Genomic DNA, 23,029 nt, shown 5'->3' with positions numbered 1-23,029 from the left:
GACCTGCACTAGAGGGGGGATACCTGTGGGATGGCGGATAGCTGAAATCAGGTCATGTTACAATTGGGCACACAGTTCTTGGATTTTGGCACAATCAAGTCAGTGGGTGATAATCATGTGTCTGTCTTCCATTGTCGATAGGTCCACCAGGGGTCTGTACACCGGAGAATGACGCAATCTCATCATCTGCCCCAGGGGCAGTGCCCTATGGAGGAGTATGGTGAGCAGAGGGTCATGTACCAGATAGGTTGCGCAAGTGTTTTTGCAAGAATGTGAGGAAATCCATGTGTGGCATTGTCTGTCCGTATTTCTGCTCAAATGTGCTGTGACACAGTTAGGTGCCATGCCATGTGCCACCCTGAAATGGTGGCTGCCTGACCTGTAAGGAGGGACAAGGGGAAATGAGGTAAGTGAGCTGGCGTCGTGCACCATCACGGTAGGTGGTCGAAAACTGCTGCGCAATTCAGCATTGAATTCAGCATTGGTTATCATTGGGCCCTATGGGTTCCAGGAGCCATTGATGATGTACGGCAGCTGTGATGGCATGCACTGCCGTGGACGTATCTGCCATTTTCTATCTGTTCAGTCACTTGATACCTGACCTTCAACAGGAGGGGACCTACACTGCAAGTGCTGCTGTGACCTGTGTCTGGAAGCGACAATGGCTCGAGTGTCTAGGGAAAGGTCCCCTGCCTTCACTTTGGAGGAGTTGGAGAGACTAGTGGATGGGGTCCTCCCCCAGTACACGCTACTCTACGGTCCTCCAGACAAACAGGTGAGTACACTGTGAGCATGATGCGTCGGACTAGAATGTATGGAGTGGTGTGGATGGAAGGTACATGTGGGGTTGGGGGCTGAGGCCTGCATGAGAGGATGGTGAGTGTATGTGTGTCAGCGCATGGGTGGGAAGTGGTGGGCAATAAGTATGACGAACCGGATGGGGGAGTGATTTCCTATCATCCTATACCTTTCGTCTAGGTCAGCGCCCACCAGAAGAAGGGCATTTGGCATGCCATCGCCAAGGAAGTGCGGACCCTGGGGGTATATCATAGATGGAGCACCCACTGCTGCAAGAGATGGGAGGACCTGCGCTGCTGGAGCAAGAAGACGGTGGAGGCCCAGCTGGGGATGACTTCCCAAATTGAAAGGGGTGCCCATTGCACCATGACCCCTCTGATGTTCCAGATCCTGGCGGTGGCATATCCGGAGTTAGATGGGCACTTGAGGGCATCACAGCAGCCACAAGGGGGTGAGTGCAGTCTCATTCAGCTGGCTGCGCGTTTTACAAGGTGTCCGGGTGGGGGATGTAGGCTGTGGGTTCCCCTAGACCAGGGCGAACTTGGTAGGGTACGTCCCTTGTTGGGCAGGGTCTGGGGCACTCCAACCCCAATAGTGGTAGTGGCCATCTACAACTAGTCAGCCTCCTGTGGGTCCCAGGTGTGCAGCAAATGGGGTTAGGCATAGTCCCCCATGGGTAGGGGTTTTCCTACTAACTGCTAGTGCATGGCCTGGTGCATAGTGCTGCTCCCTGTGTGTTGTGCCTGCCAACGATAGTGGTGTTGCTGGCATTGACTATGTGTCTCCTCTGTCTTTCCCCCACTTCTTGTTTTGTCACCCTGTCCTTGTGTGCATTAGCATCATCTGGCAGAGGAGCAGAGGCACCGGAGAGGGAGGGAGCTGCATCCTACATAGCCCAGGAGGGTGAATCTACGGAGTCTGAATGCATCAGTGGGACGGAGGGCGAGGGGAGCTCCACAACAGGAACAGGAGGGGACACCAATGACAGCTACTCCTCCTCTGATGGGAGCTCTCTTGTGGTGGCGGGCACCTCTGTGCCCACCTCAACAACAGGTACAGCCGCCACCCCCCCTACCAGCACCACCCTCCTAGCAGCCCCTCAGCGTGTTTCCCGTGCCCGTTCACCCAGGTGGGTGAGCATCTCCTTCACCCCAGGCACCTCAGGCTCTGCCCCAGTCAGGGTTTTGACCTCCTGAGATCCCTCACTTTTGGGCAGTCAACCATTTTGAATGCCATCCAGGGTGTCAGGAGGCATTTGCAACAAATAAATGCATACCTAGAGGGCATTCATTCTGGCGTGGCGGCCCAACAGAGAGCATTTCAGGCTCTGGCCTCAGCACTGATGGCAGCCATTGTCCCTGTGTCCAGCCTCCCCCCTCCAACTTCCACTTCCCAGACCCAATCCCTTCTACCTCAGCCTATCCCAAGCACACTATCAGACCAGCATGCACACACATCAACACACAAAAGTGGCTCAGGCAAACATAAGCACCACACATCCCTCAGGCACTCACACAAGCACCATACCTATGCTGACACACCAACATCTACTGCCTCCACTGTGTCCCCCTCCTCCATGCCCTCCACCTCCCTCCCAGTCTCGTCTCCACTCACACCTGCATGCACTACATCCTCAGCCACTACCTCCATCACCAGCACGCCCATCACTACACACCACTCACGTGCAATCACCACCCCCACTACCATTCACACATCCCCCGTGTCCTCTCCCAGTGTGTCTGTGAGCCCTCCTCCCAAAGTACACAAACGCCGGCACACACCCACTCAACAGCCATCCACTTCACAACAGCCTCCAACCCATGCACCTTCACCCAAACTCAGCAGACGTACACCTCCTACAACCTCCACTCCCAAACCCCCTCCATCTTCCCGTCCCAGTGTGTCTAAAAACCTTTTTCTGGCTAACATTGACCTCTTCCCTACACCTCCCCCCCATCCTTCCCCTAGGGCCAGGATGTCTAGAGCCCAGACCAGCACCTCAGCCACCAAATCATCGTTCACTGTGGTCCCTGCATGTCCGGGAGGATTGAAGGGAGCACCCATCAGGGCTGCCAGTGTGCCACCTACTGAAGCTAAGGACCTCCCGATTCCACCACCTGCCAAGGTAAAGAAGGGGCCAGTATGCAGAAGGGAAAAGACGCACCAACCACCCAACAAGGCCTCATCCAGAACCAAAGAGGACAGTGCCAAGGTCCAAGCAACGACTACCAAGGTGGGGAAGGGACACAAAAGCAAAGGAAAGTCACCTCAGGGCACGGCGCCTCCTGGTGAGGGACTGGTGACCCCCATTTCTCATGACAGGCCAGCAACCTGTACCACAGTGAGCACCGCCGCAACAACCAACACTTGCACCGCCACCTGCACCTCCACCTGCACTGCAGCTGCCACAACTACAGTCACCTGCATCACCCCCAGTGGGCAGCTGTCCGAGGCTGCTGGAGACGGCCTGGTGTCTCCCTCCACTAATACAGACACCTGCACCACGGACAGCCCCGCAAGTATCTCCGCCACAGACACCGCCGCAGCCACCGCCACCTGCCCCACCATGTGCCTAGCCAGTGCCACTACAGCGGACATCAGCAGCATCCCCAGTGGGCAGCCATCCGAGGCTGCAGGAGACGTCCTGGACCCTGCATACACTACATGAGGCACCACCACCAGCACTGGTACTACCAGCAGTTTGCAGCCTAAGTCGCCGCAAGGTGGAGTGTGGCTCTGCCTCCATGGAGTATCATGCTACCTGTTCCCTGAAAATCTCGTGGCTCAGACACCCAGGTGACGAATGGGAACTGCCACACCCCAGGTGCAGCATCACTGGGCACCAAGCCCCCTCCAGAACCAGTGGAGAAAAGCATCCACTAACACAGTCCTTGGAAGGATGAAGCACTCTGGGCACAAAGCCCCCTCCAGAACCAGTGGAGGAAAGCATTGACTAACACAGTCCTTGGCAGGATAAAACACTCTGGGCACCAAGCCCCCTCCAAAACCAGTGGAGAAAAGCATCCGCTAACACAGTACTTGGCAGGATGAAGCACTCTGGGCACCAAGCCCCCTCCAGAACCAGTGGAAGAAAGCATCCACTAACACAGTCCTTGGTAGGATGAAGCACTCTGGGCACAAAGCCCCTTCCAGAACCAGTGGAACATGTCACCCACTTGAGAGACTGTGGCTTTGCACTCCCCAGGAGCAAGCAGTGGGCAACCCACCCACTTGAGAGACTGTGGCCTTGCACTCCCCAGGACCATGCAGTGGGCAAACCACCCACTTGAGAGACTGTGGCTTTGCACCCTCCAGGAGCGAGCAGTTGGGAAACCACCCACTTGAGAGATTGTGGCTTTGCACTCCCCAGGACCAAGCAGTGGGCAAACCTCCCACTAGAGAGACTGTGGCTTTGCACTTCCAGGACCAAGCAGTGGGCAAACCACCCACTTGAGAGACTGTGGCTTTGCACTCCCCAGGAGCAAGCAGTGGGCATGGAGCCCGCTCGAGGAGCAGTGGCATCATCCCATCATCCGGCTGAGCTGCCCCCCCTCCCCTTCCCCTGAGGTGCCCGTTTTTTCTCTCGACCTGATGCCCCTGCAGTGTTCTCTCCATTTTGAGGCAGGTGTCATGTGTGGGCTTCGCTCATGCTTTGTAGGACCACTAGTCCACAGACATTTCATGGGACAATGTACGGACTTCTGTACTTGCTGTAAATATTTGTATATACTGATTATTTACTGTTCTCTTGGGCTATCTGATTGTTTGAATATTACACTATGTAAACTCATTTAGTTGGGTCCTTGCGTTCTTCCAGGGGGTGACGGGGTGATCTGTGAAGTGATTGGATATGTGTGTGTGTGTGTTGTGGGTGGGGGTGTTGCATGTGTGTGTCACTCTCTTTTCCCTCCTCCCCTCCCCTGTGTGCTAGGTGCAGTACTCACCATGGTCGTCGCCGCCATCCTTTGTACTCCTGGTATATGAGAAGATACACCAACATTGGTAACACCTGTAGTTCGGGCTCCATGGTGTCCTGGTTCCTCCTTCGGTGTCGAGAGGTGAGTGGTTTCCCTTCCAAAGACTGTTTCTACTGTACTTTTGATGGCGTTGGTACCACCCCGTAAAAGCTGGCGGATTGGTGCCTTGTAATAGTGTGGGCGGTACATTGTGTTCCGCCTGTCTGTTGGCAGTTACCGCAGCGTTAAAGTGTGTTAAAGTGGCTGTCTGTGTTGGCGGTTTCCGCCATGATCGTAATTCCATTTCTTTGACCGTTGGCCTGTTAGCGGTATTACTGCCGCTTTATCACTGACCGCCAGGGTTGTGATGAGGGCCTATGAGTGGTAAATGGACCCTCGAGGATGCCTACTGTCTATGTGTCTGCTCTGTTGTTCCCATGTAAATGAGAGTAGTTGGATGTCAGTAGGGGTAAGGAGATGAAGAGAGAGACCAAATATATTTTCACCTGCAACAATGACAAGTGGCTTTGAATTACAGTAGGTACCTAGGCTATGAACCACATATTACATTCCAGCATGCATTCACTGTGTACATTATGGGTCTAATTGGAAGAGGGGTGTGATGTGTACTAATCAATTTCAAACCATGGTCTAGTCATGCGGATACCCAGAGTGATTCAGCTGTACATACCAAGCTGTCACCATAATCACTGCCAAACAGCTTTGATGCAATGGACATCAGTTGGCAAAAGGTAGCTGGATATAAAACCAGGAACATCACATAAACTTCCTTGAATCAGCCTGTAGCATCACAGACAGTATGTAAGATGATACCATTATAGCAATGTCTATTGTAGCAATAGCTGAAGTTTCGTTGTGAATGAAGTGACACCTGAGTTAAATGAGTGGCATGTAGAAGCCAAGGTAAATGTGCAAAGGCATAGTTATACCGCGACACTTCGTTGTCTCATGTGACATGATGGAGATGGGGTGACACACTGTTGCATTTGACTGGAGATGTATTTTAATAACTGGTCGAAGCACCAGGATTGACTTTCCTGTGGGATGTCAATCATGTTGCCCCTGGCTACTGGAATAATATAGAAAACAAGAAGTGTTTCTGTAAAACAAGGAACGAACGCCATAGGTAAAGAAGGACCTGGGTGGTATATGTTTCTCCAAAAAACAATACATAAGGACAATGGGTTGTACATAGGAATTCATTCTGACATGATTTTTGTCTAATAGACATACATATGTGTTTATTTTGAACAAATACTTGTACATCGTGTAGGAGCCTCAAGTCAGAAAAAAGAAAGAGAAGCAATCAATTAGTCAACTTAAAAACTCAGGCGTACCAATATAACAAAAAAACTCACATGGTAACATTCATTTTTATCAATGGAGTAATTATGTGCGTTTACAACAGAAATAGTCTTACACATGTGACAAGATAAACCCAATGGTTACAGTCACTTTTTGCGTAGTACCAATGCTCATAGAAACATAATAATATTTCATTGATTCCTAGTACTATAGTTGACATACTTTAAATCTTTGAAAGGATAAAAGGATCATGCAGTCACATGGTTCCAACCTTGGGGGCGTTGCTGGACCTCCATTCCCAGCTGGGGCTGCACAGTGTAACAAGTAACAACTGCCTAGTTCTACCGACAGCCCCAAGGGGCGGAAGGAGATGGTAATAAACAAGAAAAAGATGAACCCACAACTCAGCAGGAACTGCTCAACTGCCTAGGGCACTGTCTAGAAGGTAGGGCCTTATTCCAAAGTACTCAATACAGCTTGTCAAGAAACACAATGACAAACTTTCAGTTCATGGATGAAGTGTTCAGAGTGTTAAAACGAAAGAGATCAGAGCACTGGGCCTGAAGGGGAGGGTTTAATACTCCATCAAAATAAAAAATGTGCTTGCGCCTTCAGGAAGATCATTCTTGAATTATTACTAGTCCATGGATTAGTGCACACTACTCTGGGTTAAGTATTTAGCCTTAACTATACTGGAACAGGAATCCAAAGGCAACAGGAAACCTGATACAAGAAGCTCAAGAAGCGGAGGAATCTTAACTCATAAAGGAAGACACTGGATGTGTCGCAGATATCAGAATCACAGAATCATCAGGAAGCCTTTGAACACCAGATCGCTGGAAGCTCAGGCAACTCAGGAGATAATTGCAGGGAAAAGACTTTCACAGGACTGAAATGCTGGAAGGTGAGTGCAGGAATGATGCTTTCACATGTCAGTAACAGGTTCAAGGGCAAGTTGCAGTGCAAGTTCAGAGGGGCTATTTATACAGCAAGCCAAGAGTGTTCTATAAAGGCATGTCTCATGTGGAAGAATGGAATAGTTCCAATGAAACTGGGGAGCAATCAAGGGTAACACAACAATAGAAATGGGCCTAACAGGTGCAAACAGTAATTGACACTATAACAATTACAATGGAACCCAAGTGCATGGTTGTACAACCCAATGGCACTCAGTAGAACATGACTATCTTACATTAAAATTTGATATCTGCAGGAGCAAACTAGCCAAAACCTGCCTAGCAACTAAACAGGAGGGTCAATGTTTCAGACTTCTGAGGAGGGGGAAACCATGGCGAAAGCTCAGGATTGACCACTGGGGAAACAAACATGACTGGGAATACTCAGGTTAGGGACGCACCACAAGGGAAAGTAGGCATTAGCCCAGCAAGTAAAATCCACTGCACATAGAGCACAAGATGGAGTTGTGATAGTTATGCCTCACAAAGGATGACCTACTGGTGTGGTTTGTGACTGGGCTTGGGTAACCGGCTGTCCAGTGGTCCAAGATGGGCCAGCTAGATCGTCCAGATCCTGAAGACCAGAGTTACTGTCATCACTGTGGGCCTCATCAGTTGGGGGACTTGATAGTGCTGGCACCTCCTCTCCGGTGACATTGGCTGGGGTACCTGTGGGGATGTAAATGATGTGTTATGGTTTATGTGTATGACATATTGTACATCCCTGGCTTCCCCTCTATGGCTGGATTTGCCCTGCCAGCTTTCATTTTTGTATGTTAGTGTATGGTGGGATTGTTAGTTCTCTATGCTGTGCATGCCTTAGTGATGAGTGTCCAAGCAGGGCTGTGAGGGGTGTCCATCCATTTGTACAGCATGCAGGGCTTGGCATTGAGATAAGTGAGATGTGATGGTGGAGTGTGTGGGATGTAGTCGAGTGATGGGAAGTGAGGGTGAGGGTATGTGATGGCATGCAGGTATGGGGGGGTGATATTTGTTGAAAGTTGACTTACCTGTGTCCAGTCCTCCTCCGACTCCAGCCAGGCCCTCAGGATGCAGTATTGCCAAAACTTGCTCCTCCTGTGCTGTGAGTTGTGAGGGAGAAGGTGGGGGTCCACCGCTAGTCCTCTGTACTGCGAGGTGGTGCCTTGCTGCAATGGAACATACCTTCCCCCGAAGGTCGTTCTACCTCTTCCTGATGTCATCCCTTGTTCTGGGGTGCTGTCCCACAGCTTTGACCCTGTGAACGATTCCCCACCATAGCTCCATCTTCCTGGCTATTGATATATGCTGCATCTGTGATCCAAATAGCTGTGGTTCTACCCTGACAATTTCCTCCACCATGACCCTCAGCTCCTCCTCTGTGAAACGGGGATGTCTTTGTGGTGCCATGGGTGTTATTTGAGGTGTGTTGGTGAGGGTGTGTTGGGTAATGTGTTAGGGTGTGTGTTGTGGAGTGGTGTATAGGTGTGAGTAGTGTGTGGCTCTAGTTGTGTCAGTGGTCTTGGTGTCTCTCTGGTGGCAATGATTTGTATTTGTAAAGGGTTGTGGGTAATGTGGGTGTATATTTTATAGTGGTGTGGGTGTGTAGGTGTGGTGTGTGTATGGTTGTCAGGTGTGAGTTTTTGGTATAGGCCAAATTGGGGTTTTGCGTGTGGGTGTCCATTCTGATGGGCCTCTTCTATCTGGAGCTTGGAAGACAAAGACTCACAAATTAACATGGGAGGGTGGATCAGTGAAAGGACGGATGGGTAGATGGATGGATGAAATGGTAGATGGATAGATGCATGGATGAATGAGTGAAAGGATGGTTGTAAGAATGGAAGAGTGAAAGGCAGGGAAGGTGTATGAGTACAAGGGAGGGTGGGTGGATGTATGTATGTATGGATCGATGTATGGATGATGAGTGAAAGGATGGATGAGTGGTAGAATAAATGAAAGGATAGATGGGTGAGTTAAAGGGTAAATGGATGATTGGATGGATGGATGGACAGAGTGAAAGTATGGATGAGTGAGTGAAAGGATGGATGAGTGAAAGGATGGATATAAGATGGATGAGTAAAACAATGGATGGATGAGTGAAAGGCAGGGTAGATGGATGTCTGGATGTTTACATGGATGGGTGAGTGAAATGGTGAACTGATGGATGGATAAATAGAAGGCTAGATGGGTAAGTGAGTGAAGGGATGGATGGGTAAGTAAAAGGGTAAATGGAGGGATGTATAAATGGATGAATGGATGGATGGATGGGGAAAGGGTGGATGGACAGGTGTAAGGATGGATAGCTGAGTGAAAGGGTGGATAGATGGATGAGCCAAATGGAGGACAATGGATGAAGTGAAAGGATGACTAGATGGAGCAAAAGGGTGGAAGGATGAGCAAAAGGATGAATGATTGAATGGATGGATGAATGGATGGATGGATGCAAGGGGGTGGATAAGTGAAAGTATGGATGATTGAATGGATAGATTGGTTTGATGAATAGGTGTCTCTGGACCAGTGGTGATATTCCTTTATGGGCTCCATAGCAACACTACACCCTCCTTGATTTGTGGTCCATTTTTATTGTATCAGGAGTGAATAATTGGTCATTCTTGATATAATAAAAATAAAATGCAGACCCGCTAGTGACATTGTCTGATTGGTGACACAGGTGCATGAAGGGGTCTGCACCAGCCATCAGAGATACTGTTCAGAGCTGGTGAAATCCCAGCACTGTGAAGATGTCAGATGCGAGTGAGCTAAAGTGAGAGAGAGTCAGTATAGAAAGGAGTCAGAATGAGTGTGAATGAGTGACAGTAAGGACAAGTATGTGTGAGAATGAATGAGAACAAGTGAGGGAGAATGATAGTGGGTGAAACTGAGTGTTACTGTGTGTGAGTCTGAGTTACATTAAGACTGAGTAATTCAGAATGAGTGAGAATGAGTGTGACTAAGTGAGGCGGAGTGGGACGGAGTATAATGAGCATGGCTGCATGAATTAGTGAGACCAAGTGAGACTGAGTGAGTCAGAGTGAGACAGTTATCTTAGTGCAAGAAAGTGTGAGAGAACCCTTCAAGAAAAAGCTCTTTTGAATTTGCACCAAGGATTACACTGTACCACTTTTAAAGGTCACCAGCAACCACTAGCCACTCAAAACCAAGCCAATAAGAGGTTTGGGACAATTCTTCTGCTCCTGTAGTTATGGTTGTTGCTGGTGTTTTTGTTTCTGGTGTTGGCTGCTGCGAGAGAAGACTGCCATCCCTGGAAGATGAAGAACTTCTTCTGGCAGTGTGACTCTACTAGTTTCCAGCTGTTCTTCTTCCAGACCCCTGGCTTTCTCAACAATTCATCTCTAGTATTTTGAAACAACCCCTTCAGAAAAATGAATAAAAGTGGTCAGAATTGTTTGGGACTGTGGATCAAGTAGTGTGGCACAAATGTACTCTCTGGATAACATGATGTCATTTTTCAGTCTTGCATTAACAGCCAAGGGAAGAATTAAGGGCCAGATGTAGAAAGCTTTTTGCATGGTGCAAACTGCAAAAATCGCAGTTTGCGCCTTGCAAAAAGCCTTTTGTGATGCACATTCACAATTTGCGAGTCGGTACCGACTCACAAATTGTGAATGCGACTCGCAAATAGGAAGGGGTGTTCCCTTCCTATTTGCGACTCGCATCGTTATGCTAAATTGCTTTGTGACCGCGAATGCGGTCGCAAAGCAATTCGCAGTTACCACCAGTGTCACACTGGTGGTAACCCATTCGCAAAAGGGAAGGGGTCCCTACGGGACCCCTTCCCCTTTGTGAATGTTGCCAATAAGGGTTTTTCAGAGCAGGCAGTGCCTACTCTGAAAAACCGAAACCAAAAGGTTTCGTTCTTTTTTTTATTTTGCAACTCGTTTTCCTTTCACGAAAACGGGCTGCAAAATAAATTTAAAAACTGTTTAATTTAAAAAGCAGTCACAGACATGGAGGTCTGCTGACTTCAGCAGGCCACCATCCCTGTGAGTGCAGAGACTCGCTATGGGGTCGCAAAATGTGACCCACCTCATTAATATTAATGAGGTGGGTCTTTGCGACCCCATAGCGACTCGCAGTCGGTGTCTGAGACACCGTACTGCATCTAATTTTGCAAATCGGAAATTGCGAGTCGCACCGACTCGCAATTTCCGATTTGCAAAATCAGACTTTGCTACATTTGGCCCTAAGCTCTCAGCCAAAGCATGCACTTCTCCGTTTCCGTTCATACCTGCAAGTGAAAACCTTTCAGACACCTTCTTTAGCTGGTCCTGTAGCAGATGCAGGCTTAACTTGGCCCATAGCACTGTCCTCCTTTCTAACTTCCTGTGTGAAAACTTCACAATGGAATGGCATCTGTGTCAGGAACTTGACTAGGCCCCATTAGTCCACATCCATGGTCATATCTTTCTCAATTGCATCCCCTCCTCTTTGAAAGAAAGTCATTGATCTGTTGCCTGCTGCCGAATGCCACTTCAGAGCTGAGACCTGTAGGTAGCTGTTGCCTGAATCCTGCAAAAGAGATCCAGTATGCAGTGATACACATGTAAATAGTTGTTTGACAACTGGTCCAAATGTGTTTCATCAGGTGGGTAGTGTAGACTTTGCTGCAAAGCTTGGCCAACTAATTGCAGCACATCATGATGCAGTGCTGGTTCAGCAACTCTGTGAAAATTGGTCCAATTTGGAACCTTTCATTTTGGGCAGATCGTAACAACAAATTCTAAAAATCCCACTCCTTCCACACAAGAAAAAAGGAGGAGGTTCAGCACTAACAATTTAGCCAGCTTCTCATTGTATAAAGAGGCCATTGGGTGGATGTGGTCATAGGACCTCTTCTGCCTAAACAATCCCATCATAACGTGGATTTTCTTCTTTTCTGGGGCCAATGATGCAGGCAACGTCTGGGAAGTAGGAGGTGGCAAACTCAATGTGAGTCTTGGGGCAGTCATTGTATAATGTAGCATCTCCATCTGAGTCTGGTGCCAAGTCTTATGCCATTTTGAGGTCGCTGAGGTGGGTGAGGCTGGCGCACTGCTGGGGAGAGGGTTGCTTTGTGTAAAAACATTACCCTCTTCTTCCCGCATAACCTCCCACTGTGATTGGAGCTGATGTTTCCCAGCTCTCCTCACCTCCACCACCACCACTTTCAGAAATTTTGTTAATGTTCTTTTCCCAACAGATTGTGTGATGTTTTTTCATATGGGTCATTTTAACTCCAGTACCATAGTGTGAACTAGGTTTACTGCAACAAAGACTTGTTGGGTCAAATGAAGCATATTCCAATGTTCTCCTCCTGCTTGCTCAGTGTACAAATGTCCCAAGCTGGGGAGGAGTATTTTCTTAGTGTGCCAGTGCCAATGCCTGAAGAAGGACCAGAGGTAGGTTGGTGTGTTGTTGATTGCCTCTCTACAGTGCATACTTTTACTGAGGTAGGGGTTGGTGCAGGTCTCAGCTTTGCAAACATGGGAGCTGGTGGTGGTGACTGTGCCACATTCCTCAGAGCAGGGTGAATAGGAAGGGTAATGTTAGACTTCTCTGTGCCAGCTTCCATCAGAATATCTGGCTCATCATCATCCTCCTTCTCCTCATCCCCTTCCATAATTCTAAGGCTTTCAGGAACTTTTCTTTTCCCTTGCCTCTCCTGGACACTGCAACTGTCCACTCCATGTCCAGCTCATCATCATCAGAAGGGGTGTTTGGAGGAGATGGTGGAGTATCCTTCCTTTTTATTGCTGGAGATCTGGAAGCTAATGATTTTAAAACAGAAGGTTCTAGCTTGGCAGGAAGCTCAACCTCCTATTCTGCTCCAAGTTCAGGAAGATCTACCATTGCTGGCTGTGGCTGCTGTCCACTTTTCTCAGTGTCATGAAATGATTGGGTCCTACTTTGCAAAAGGGTCAAATCCAATTTAATGTCACTGCTTGTCACTGTTGCCGTGATTGAAGTGGCTGCCTCGCTAAAAGACATGGGCTTGAGCATAGGTTGGGGTAGTGCCGTTGATGCAGGAGTGTTGCTCCCAGGTTCCTCCCTGGAGGTTGGTGAAGGAGGCAAACATCTTCTGAAAAAGGCTGTGGTCGGCAACAGTGGTGGAAAGCTGTCTCTTCTCAATGGCCACTTTGTGGCAGCACCTTATTTGTGGTAATCTTAAAGATGTCAGTTGGCAGTGGCACTGGGCTGAAAAATCTGAAGAGATTGGAGGACTGACGTTGTGTTGTGTGGTCATGCGTTTTGGACAGGCCTTCTGTTTTGGAGTACTGTGGGTGATGTCTCTTCTCTGGTGCCCCTAAAAGCAAACAAGCAAGAAAAACATTTAGTGAAACATGGCATTGTTGCAGTTTAAATTAGTACAGACAAATGCAATATAATTTAGTGTGGCTGGTTACTTAAGAAATAATTAACAACAATGTATCCAAGTGAATTGCTGATGTTTGTACTACTAGAGTATAAGAAACCTATTGGGAGGGCAAGGAGGTGCAGATGAAAAATGCAAAACAATGCAAAACAATGCATGTAATACAAAGCACTAATAATATTACCATAATAATATTCATAATGTACAAATACTACAATGATCCTCATGGATATTATTAAACTGACATCACGTGCAAGCCTATGGTAAAAGCACACTGGTTGGCTGTACAAGATGGCTACCGGCCACATGGTCAAACAACAACAGCGATCAAGGAAGCAACACAACAAAGAACACATGCAAACCTTTGGCAAAGGCACACTGGCTGAGCACACAAAATGGCCTCCAGCCACATGGTCAAACAACAACAGTGAGCAAGGAGACATGAAGAACAAAGAACACATGCAAACCTATGGCAAAAGTACACTGGCTGGCTGCACAAGATGGCTGCTGGCCCCATGGTCAAACAACAACAACGCACAAGGAGGCATGACAACAAAGAACACATGCAAACCTTTGCCAAAGGCACACTGGCTGAGTACACAAAATGGCCTCCAGCCACATGGTCAAACAACAACAGTGAGAAAGGAGACATGGAGAACAAAGAATACATGCAAGCCTATGGCAAAAGCACACTGGCTGGCTGCACATGATGGCTGCCTGTCACATGGTCAAACAACAACACAGCATCAAGGAGGCATGACAACAAAGAACACATGCAAACCTTTGGCAAAGGCACACTGGCTGAGTATACAAAATGGCCTCCAGCCACATGGTCAAACAACAACAGTGAGAAAGTAGACATGGAGAACAAAGAATACATGCAAGCCTATGGCAAAAGCACACTGGCTGGCTGCACATGATGGCTGCCGATCACATGGTCAAACAACAACACAGCATCAAGGAGGCATGACAACAAAGAACACATGCAAACCTTTGGCAAAGGCACACTGGCTGAGTATACAAAATGGCCTATAGCCACAGGGTCAAACAACAATTGTGAGCAAGGAGGCATGGAGAACAAAGAACACATGCAAACCTATGGCAAAAGCACACTGGATGGTTGCCATCCACATGGTCACACAAGAACAGCAAGCAAGAACAAATGGAGATGAGAGAACACATGCAAGCCTATGGCAAAAGCACACTGGCTCGCTACACAAAATGACCTCCAGCCATATGGTCAAACAACAACAGCGAGCAAGGAGGCATGTAGAACAAAGAACACATGCAAGCTTATGGCAAAAACACACTGTCTAGAACACACAAAATGGCCACACGTCACATGGTCAAACATCAATAGCGAGCAAGGAGGCATGGAGAACAAAGAACACATTCAGGGTTATGGACGCACACTACGAAAAAATGGCCCTTAGCCACACAGCATGGAGAACCAAGACAAATAGGGGCCTATTGCAAGCACACTCATACATACTAGCCACACAAAAGAGGTATGGTAACACTGAAGAAAACACTGCCATTAATTAAGCAATGCCAAACATGAAAATTAACTGAGCTATAAAACAACACAAATCTCATATGGCATAAAATATTACCCCTTATATAGACCTTTTGCAAATAAACATGAAATTCAAATAAAAGTCAACTATTGTAATTAAATCTAATGCCAGCCCTGTCCTAAATGATGTTTTAAAAAACATATACCACAGAAAAAGTTCTTCCATGCACTGATGACTAGTACTGGGCCAATTGGCTGGATGGTCCATTGGCAGACTAGGCCATATAATAAAATAAATGGATATTGCAAATGTAATAAACATTGAGAAAAGGTACTGACCTGTGCAACATTTTTCCTTTACAAAAGGTACAAAATGAAATACAAAAAATCGAGCCCCCTACAGAAACCCAAGGCCACCCACAACAATGAAACTTACAAATCAAATGAAATTACAGAGATATACTGGTGCATGCCCTATCAGAAAAACAACACCCTTATACAAAGGTTTCTTAACTTACTTGTGTGATATCACAAAAACAAAGTGGGCCATAATGACCCCGGAGATGAGTGTTAATGTGGCGGTAGTACCTCCAACAGGCTGACTGTACATACTGCCACATTATGAGAATGCCAACCTGCCACTTCTCCACTCATACCGCCATGGCAGTATCATCTACCGGGCCAGAGATGTCAATCTCCAGCTCGGCGGCCGGCATAGTACTGCTGGCAGCATTTTGAGCCTGTCTACCACCATGGTTTACGTGGCGTTAGCAACGCCATGAAAACCATGGTGGTAGGCCCTACTGGTGACAGCAAATTCCTTCCCCGTCACCGGTAAGCAGTTCCTGCGCCTCAACACCCAGCTGATGCCCGCACCCCCATCCAAATTCCCCCCTCCGATCCTCTCACTCCCCACCACCTCCGATCCTCTCACCCCCATACATGCACTCACCCACAGACACGCACCACGCATACACCCAATCACTCACACTGACATACATGCATGCTTCCAGACATGCTCACACACACTGACATGCAGACACTTCACCATTCTTACACGCATTCACTCACATGCATACACCCACGCAAACAACACTACACACACAGACGAATTCACACACAAACTCACACATTCATGCACACAACCAGACACACACACACACACAACACTCCCTGTCCCCCTGCCCTGTCAGAAGCCCGACGTACCTTGTTCTAGTAGGTCTTCTGGCAGGGAACGGGAAGGGGCACTGCTACCACCAGCAACACCCACCAGCAGAATACCGCCAGGCTGTATCACAAGTCATGATACGGCTGGCAGCGTTCAACTGGCGTGGCAGTGCTGGTGGTATCAGTGCCAGTTTATCACCGTCCGCCAGTATGATCACAGCTGGATTTCCACCCTAATTGTGGCGGAAGTCTGCCAGTGATCATAATATGGCAGACGGCTGGTAGCTGCGGTAATTGTATTTTGGGAGCCGTCACTGCGGCATTAGGCATTTTTTATCACCAATGACATAATGAGGACCTAAGTCCTTAAATCCAAAGGTATATATTTATCAGACAAAGAGAGTGATCTATCTACTTCGAAATCCAGGTGAAATGTGACCAGAAGATAGGCAAAGCAATGGGAGGAGTCTGCTGGATAGGAACAGAAAGTTGAGGTCTGTAGGGCACTCCCTTCCGTTTGGAAAAAAGGATTCTTGCACTAAAAACAACTTGAACAGTCTATTGGACTAGAAAATCCACTCAAGAAACATATTTCTGAGTAGATTTAGCTGCTTCTTGAGTAGACAATCTGCTTGAGGTACACCCATGGTCTCTCGCGAGCAGCAAGATAATGTTGCTCTCATGGTTGGACGCCATGCAAGGGGGGAGCAAATGCCACACATGCTCACAAGCATCCTGAGACTATAGTGATGCTCATGAGCAAGTGCCAAAACAATTCTCATATGCACTAGCAGAAAAAATAATTATACCACTCGCCAGATGTCAGAATTTGGAAACTCCATGTTACTCCGCGTAGCGCGGAGTGCACAAATTCCTCAATCTCTGCAAGTGGAATGAATTTTACTGCCTGGACCTAGTAATGATGAAATTGTGTTCATTGGAAAACAGCAATCATTTTAATTGTTTAGGGGTTAAGGCTTTTAGCTATCACTAGAATTGCAAAGTCTTATGATCAGTATAGATTGTAATGGTATGTTGTGACCCTAATAACTACTTTCACCATTCTTGGAAGCACAGCTTAATTACCAATAGTTCTCGTTTCGCTACTGTACAGTTCTGTTTGGCTAGAAACAATTTTTAAAAAAAGAATGCTATGGAATGCAGAATACCTCCCACAGAAACCTGAGAGGCATCCACCTCTACAAAGTACATTAAGCTGGGATCCAGATGTCTGAGCACCATAGCTGCAGTGGATTTCTCTTTGAGTATTTTGTATGCTTTATTGGTCTTCTGGAACCAAACAAAAGTTACCTTTTGTGTAAAAGCCTGGTAATTACTATGTCTGAGAAATGGGTGATAAAACAACTATAAAAGTGTGCAGACCCCATGAAACTTTGTACCTCTTTGACGAAAGTTGGTGCTGGGCAATCAAGGATCACCTGCACCTTTTTCTGATCCTTCTGGGGATAGGTAATATCCCAAGAACTCAACAGATTGTGTGTGGAAGGTACATTTGTCTAGTTTTATATAAAGATAATTTTCTCTGAGTCAATGCTGCACCTTTCTAGCATGTTCTGTGTGTTCTGTCATGTTTTGAGAGTAAATGAGAATTTCATCAATGTAAACAACTATACAAACATCCAGTAGGTCTTGCAAAACCTCGATCATAAAATACTGGAGCACAGTGAGAGCATTACATAACCCAAAATACATGACTGTATATTCAAACAACCCAAAAGGCTGTATTCCACTTATCTCCTTCCTTAATGCGGATGAGGTGGCATACACATCACATATCTAATTTTGTGAACACCTTGGACTTTCGAACCTGGTCGAGCAATCTGGGCATGAAAGTCAATGGATATCTGTTCTCATCTGTAACATTATTCAGGCCCCTATAGTCCTGTTAATCAAAAACATCATGACAATTCTGGTACTCTGCCAGAAAATGAGCTATGCATTCTTGAGTTAATGCTGCACACATCAAAGGAGACACAACTTCCTATGGTTCGTTATAACAATGGTTTTGCCAAAAATAGGAAACCAGAGTGACAAGGCAATGGGACCAATCAATGAATGGATTGTGAAGCTGAAGCCAAAGGACCCCTAACGTAATGCCGAATTTGGGTGTGTCTATGAGGTCAAAGGTCAAGGACTATGTATGTCAATTCTTACACATGAGAGTAATGGGAAGTTTCATACATAATCATTCCAGAAAAAAGCTTGGTACCATCCACAGCTCTAATTCTAATTGGTTCTGGTTCTTTCTTCTTAACACAAGGAATATGTACAGACCCAGCTAGCGCTAGATCAAAAAAGCTTCCTACAGCTCCAGAACCCAAAAGTATAGGTAATACCTTGTGCTGTTGATTTGAACGCAGTAAGGTGAAAACAATTTGTGAAATGTTGTGGAATTTTATTTGAAGTTTGCCAAAAAGTGAGGGGGGTCTGCACTAAGATCTTACCCAACTGGTTGACCTCATGTCAGCCAGGCTCTCTAGTTTTCCTACATTGAACTAATCATGACGGTAACATCCTTTTGAATCCCTTTAGATTTGACAGTACACTCATGGGTAAAATGCTTTGCATTACCAACATACAAAGACAGAATTAACATTTATCTCAATCTTTTTCTTCTGAAGTTAAGGGGCCATGTAAACCCCCCAATTACATAGGTTCAGTGTTATCCTGTCTCTCTACACTTTGGATGTACCACTAAAAGTCTAGGTTCCCTTCTTGAGCATTTTCTCTTACATTCCATCAACCTATGATCTCACAGAACAACTAAATCAGTAAACTCAGAACAGTCTAATGGACGATATGCAATGTATGCCAAAGAGTCTTTCAAGTCATCTCTCAAAACCTCTATAAAAGAGGGACATTTGCTTCTCTTCTGGTCATTGGGTTTCTGTAACCATTCTACAGAAAATGATAATTTGTCAGCAAATCCTTACTACCCTGACGTAAATTCAGCAACTCATTATCACTAGATTGAACAAAGGTGTGTTTAGAAAAGTGACAGTGCATTGTCTCTTAGAATGCATTATGGGATCATTATTTTCAATGGAGTTGCCCAGTTAGACGCTGTGCCACCAAGATTATAAAGGTTATCTTAGCTGTGTTTGAAGGAAAAGTGTCGGGTTTGACCAAGGATCATAACTGGCATTGGCTCTAAGAGGATTCAAACATATACAATCTCCAAAAAACTTTTCCAGTGGTGCCAGGGGGACTGGAGTGGGAGTAGTTACAGTCACATGCACAGGATTAGCATTACCAAGGGAAGACCCACTAGTGGAATTTTTATTTTAATGTTTTTGTGTTGGTTGTACAACAGGTTGTGTGTCTTTAGGAATTGCCCCATCCCCGCACCAGCTAACCAGGATGGCTGGAGTGGGAGTGATATCTGACCAACTTATCTATAGGTAATAGATTTTCCTGTTGCAAGGATTGAATCTCACCCTGTACAGCAGGTAATGCCTGAGCTAAATCATTAACTTGTAACTGATTGTCCACATCGGTGGAGCAGTGAAAAGTGCGAACCTTGGCCTTCTGTCACACACTCACCAGGTTCTAACCATGGGGCGATGCTGGGCCTCCAATCCTAACTGGGGGTGTGCATTGTATCAAGTAACGACTGCCTAATTCCATCGACAGTCCCCAGGGGGGAAAGTAGATTGGATAAAATAAGAAAAAGATAAACCCATGTCTCAGTGGGAACTGCCTTGTGCACTGCTTAAAAGGTAGGAACTTTCTGGATCTCGATAGCCTCTAGACAGATGCGATACACTATAAATGACAAAAAAAGTTACCTATATATTCCCAACCTAGAATCTCCAACAATATTTTGCACTTCTGGTACACTTACAGGCATCATCATAAACTCTGCATGGAAAAGAGCAGCAATCAATTCAAGAACAAATGGTGATCTTCCGGAACTCCGGAACATACAGGATTTCTGATTCCAAACAAATACAACTTTAGCCCCTAAAAACGTATTCCAAAGTACTTGATACAAATTGTCAAGAAACACAATGACAAACTTTCAGTTCATGGATGAAGATTTCAGAGTGCTACAATGAAAGAGTGCAGAGTGTGAGTCCTCAAGTGGAGGGTTTAATCCTTCAACAAAATCCAAAACGGGCTTGCATATTCAGAAAGATAATTCTTGAATTACTACTAGCCTATGGACAAGTGCACAATACCCTGAGAGTTAAGTACTTAGCCTTAACTACACTGCAACAGGAATCCAAAGGTGACAGGATACGTGACGCAAGAAGCTCAAGAAGAGGAGTAATCGTAACTCACCAGGAAGACAGTGAATGCGTTGCAGACGTCAGAATCACTGAATCATCAGGAAGCCTTTAAACACTAGACTGCTGGAAGCTAAGCTCAGGGCAAATCAGAAGATCATTGCAGGGAAAAGACTTACGCAGGATGGGAATGCTGGAAGGCGAGTGGAGGAATGATGTTTGTGCATGTCGAGGACAGGTTCGAGGCCAAGCCCCCGATCCAAGTTCAGAGGTGCTATATATAAAGGAAGCCAAGAGTGTACCAGAAGGATGTGTGTCTCACATGGAAGCATAGAATATTCCAATGAACATGGGGGAAAATCAAGTGTTAAACAAGAATGGAAATGGGCCTCACAAGTAACAGGTGCAAACAGTTGTTGACACTATAACAATTACAACAGAACCTAAGTGCATCATGGTATAACCTAATGGTTCACAGTGGAAATATGATTATCTTAAATAGGCATGTGATATCTGCAGGTGTAAACTAGCCGTAACCTGCCTAGCAACTAAACAGGAGAGCCAATGGCTCAGACTTCTCAGGAGGGAGAAACCATTGAAAGAGCTAAAGCTGAGAGTTGCCACTAGGGAAACAAAAATGACAAGGAGTACTCAGGTTAGGGCGACTCCACAAGGGAAGGTTGTCATGAGCACAGTGAGTAAAACCCTCTTCACATAGGCCATAAGATGGAGTTGTGACATATGGTGTTTGACATACTTGAAGGCTAGGTTTGAGTAGACTTAAGGTTGTGATACTGCTTAACTAGATGTTGAGGTATCTCAGTAGATGTTGGTGTAACATTTGCGGATTGCATCTGAGTTACACTTCTATAGGTATGCTTTTCATTTCCCAGCCCCTTTCCCTGCCTTTCTTTGGTTTTCTCTTCCCTCCTTCCACTTTAAAGTAGAGTTTCCCCATGTTACAGTCATCAAAGTGGTAAGTTTGCATTTGCAAGTTGTGGAGAACTCTGAACAAAAGAGCTAGACCAGGTGTAAGCCAATGTCTTTGAATGTACATATATGAATAGCCATTTGAATTAGAAAGAGGTTTATCTTCTGCAGCACTCTTCTATTTGGTCATAAATGACTTCATCAATAAAATCTATGCTTGGTGTGTGAACAAATATTAGATGCATTATTTCACACCTTAAACACACTGTTTCTGAGTATTGCTTTAGCTGGCTAAAAATCAACTCAACAAAATACCATCTTTCATCTTAAGTTTGTGGAAATAACAGAGGGACTTTATGTTGGCCTGGCTGACAAAAACAGTGTTAACACTGAGTGATCTAGAAGTCCAATATTCTGCTCTAATGTATTCAAAGATGCTATTCAAAACAACCCTAGCATAGATGCTATTCAAAACAACCCTAGCATATAACATGTTACATTTCTTTAAAGTGAAAGCACCAGCATCAACATTAGGATGATTCCAAATCCAGGATTTATTGATGATCCTGGTGAAAGCAAATGCACAAGGCCATATCATTTCAAGAATGTACAAATCATCATTAGGTTTGCTACTCAAATTATTAGGACAACAGTAGGGACATGGGAGTTGGTTATTGAGATTGTTTAGACCCCGACTGGTGGCTCGCCAACTACCAGATCAGCAGAGGTCATAGGCTTCACGCCTCAGGCAGAGAATCACCTGACAAATTTAGAGATACTCACTAGGTAGTTTGAGAACGTGAATCTTCAGAAAAGCTGCAAGTGAGGTGGTTCCACTTATGGCACTGAACTTTATTGAATAGTGGCAGACTATCCTTTGTCTCCATATGACGATGATGATGTTTCTTTCTTGCAACCTGTTTTGTATTCACAAAGAGTGGTGATCTCTAGATCTTGATCTTCTCCAGTATACTTTGATCATCTTCTTCAACTCTTGTTCAGGTAACTAGGAAGCTTGTTTCCTCTTTTCTAACATACTAACCTCAGTCTTCTTTGCTTGCAACTCCATTTGGTCATACATGCAAGTAATGTATTGTATTTGTTCTTGGGTGTAGCTTTCCTTAAATGTTTTCACCCTAGGGATTCAGATAGGCATTGGTGAAAGGTGTGCAATTAAATGGCATTTTCATCTGTTAATTATTTGTCTAATTTGTATAGTTGAATAGTTATCAGAGTCATGTGATGTGTGTGTATCTTTCGTATTATATGATGTTTGGTGGAAAAACTTTTTTGCTGAATGCTTCATGTACACTGTTGTAGTTTGCTTATTTTGTGACAGGGAGAACCTTGATTGCCTTGCAAATATCTTGACCTGCCATGTTCTTTATGGTGAGTAGCATCTGTCCTGCATCATTTTCTCCTGTTGCTTTAAGGAAGTTGTCCAGGTCTTCTAGCCATTCTCTCCATCTGAGGCTAGATTTCTGTGTGATGTAATCAAGAATGTTTCTGGGCCTCTGAGGTAGCCTAATGAGCCTTTCACTGGCTTCCTATCTGTGGGCATGTCTGCCTATCTATCTATTTATCTATCTATCTATCTATCTATCTATCTATCTATCTATCTATCTATCTATCTATCTATCTAATCAATCTATCTATCTATCATACAAAACCACAGAAATTCAGCAGTTAGCGTTCTTTCAAAGAGAGGAAGCCAATGATGAAGCATGACACTATTGAATGTGTAAGGCTTCCTCTTCCATTGAAAAGGAATGACCCTG

Source organism: Pleurodeles waltl, chromosome 2_2 (genome assembly GCF_031143425.1).
Source record: "Pleurodeles waltl isolate 20211129_DDA chromosome 2_2, aPleWal1.hap1.20221129, whole genome shotgun sequence".
NCBI classification, from domain to species: Eukaryota; Metazoa; Chordata; class Amphibia; order Caudata; family Salamandridae; genus Pleurodeles; species Pleurodeles waltl.
The sequence above is the reverse complement of the archived record's forward strand: the minus strand, read 5'-3'. Positions refer to the sequence as shown.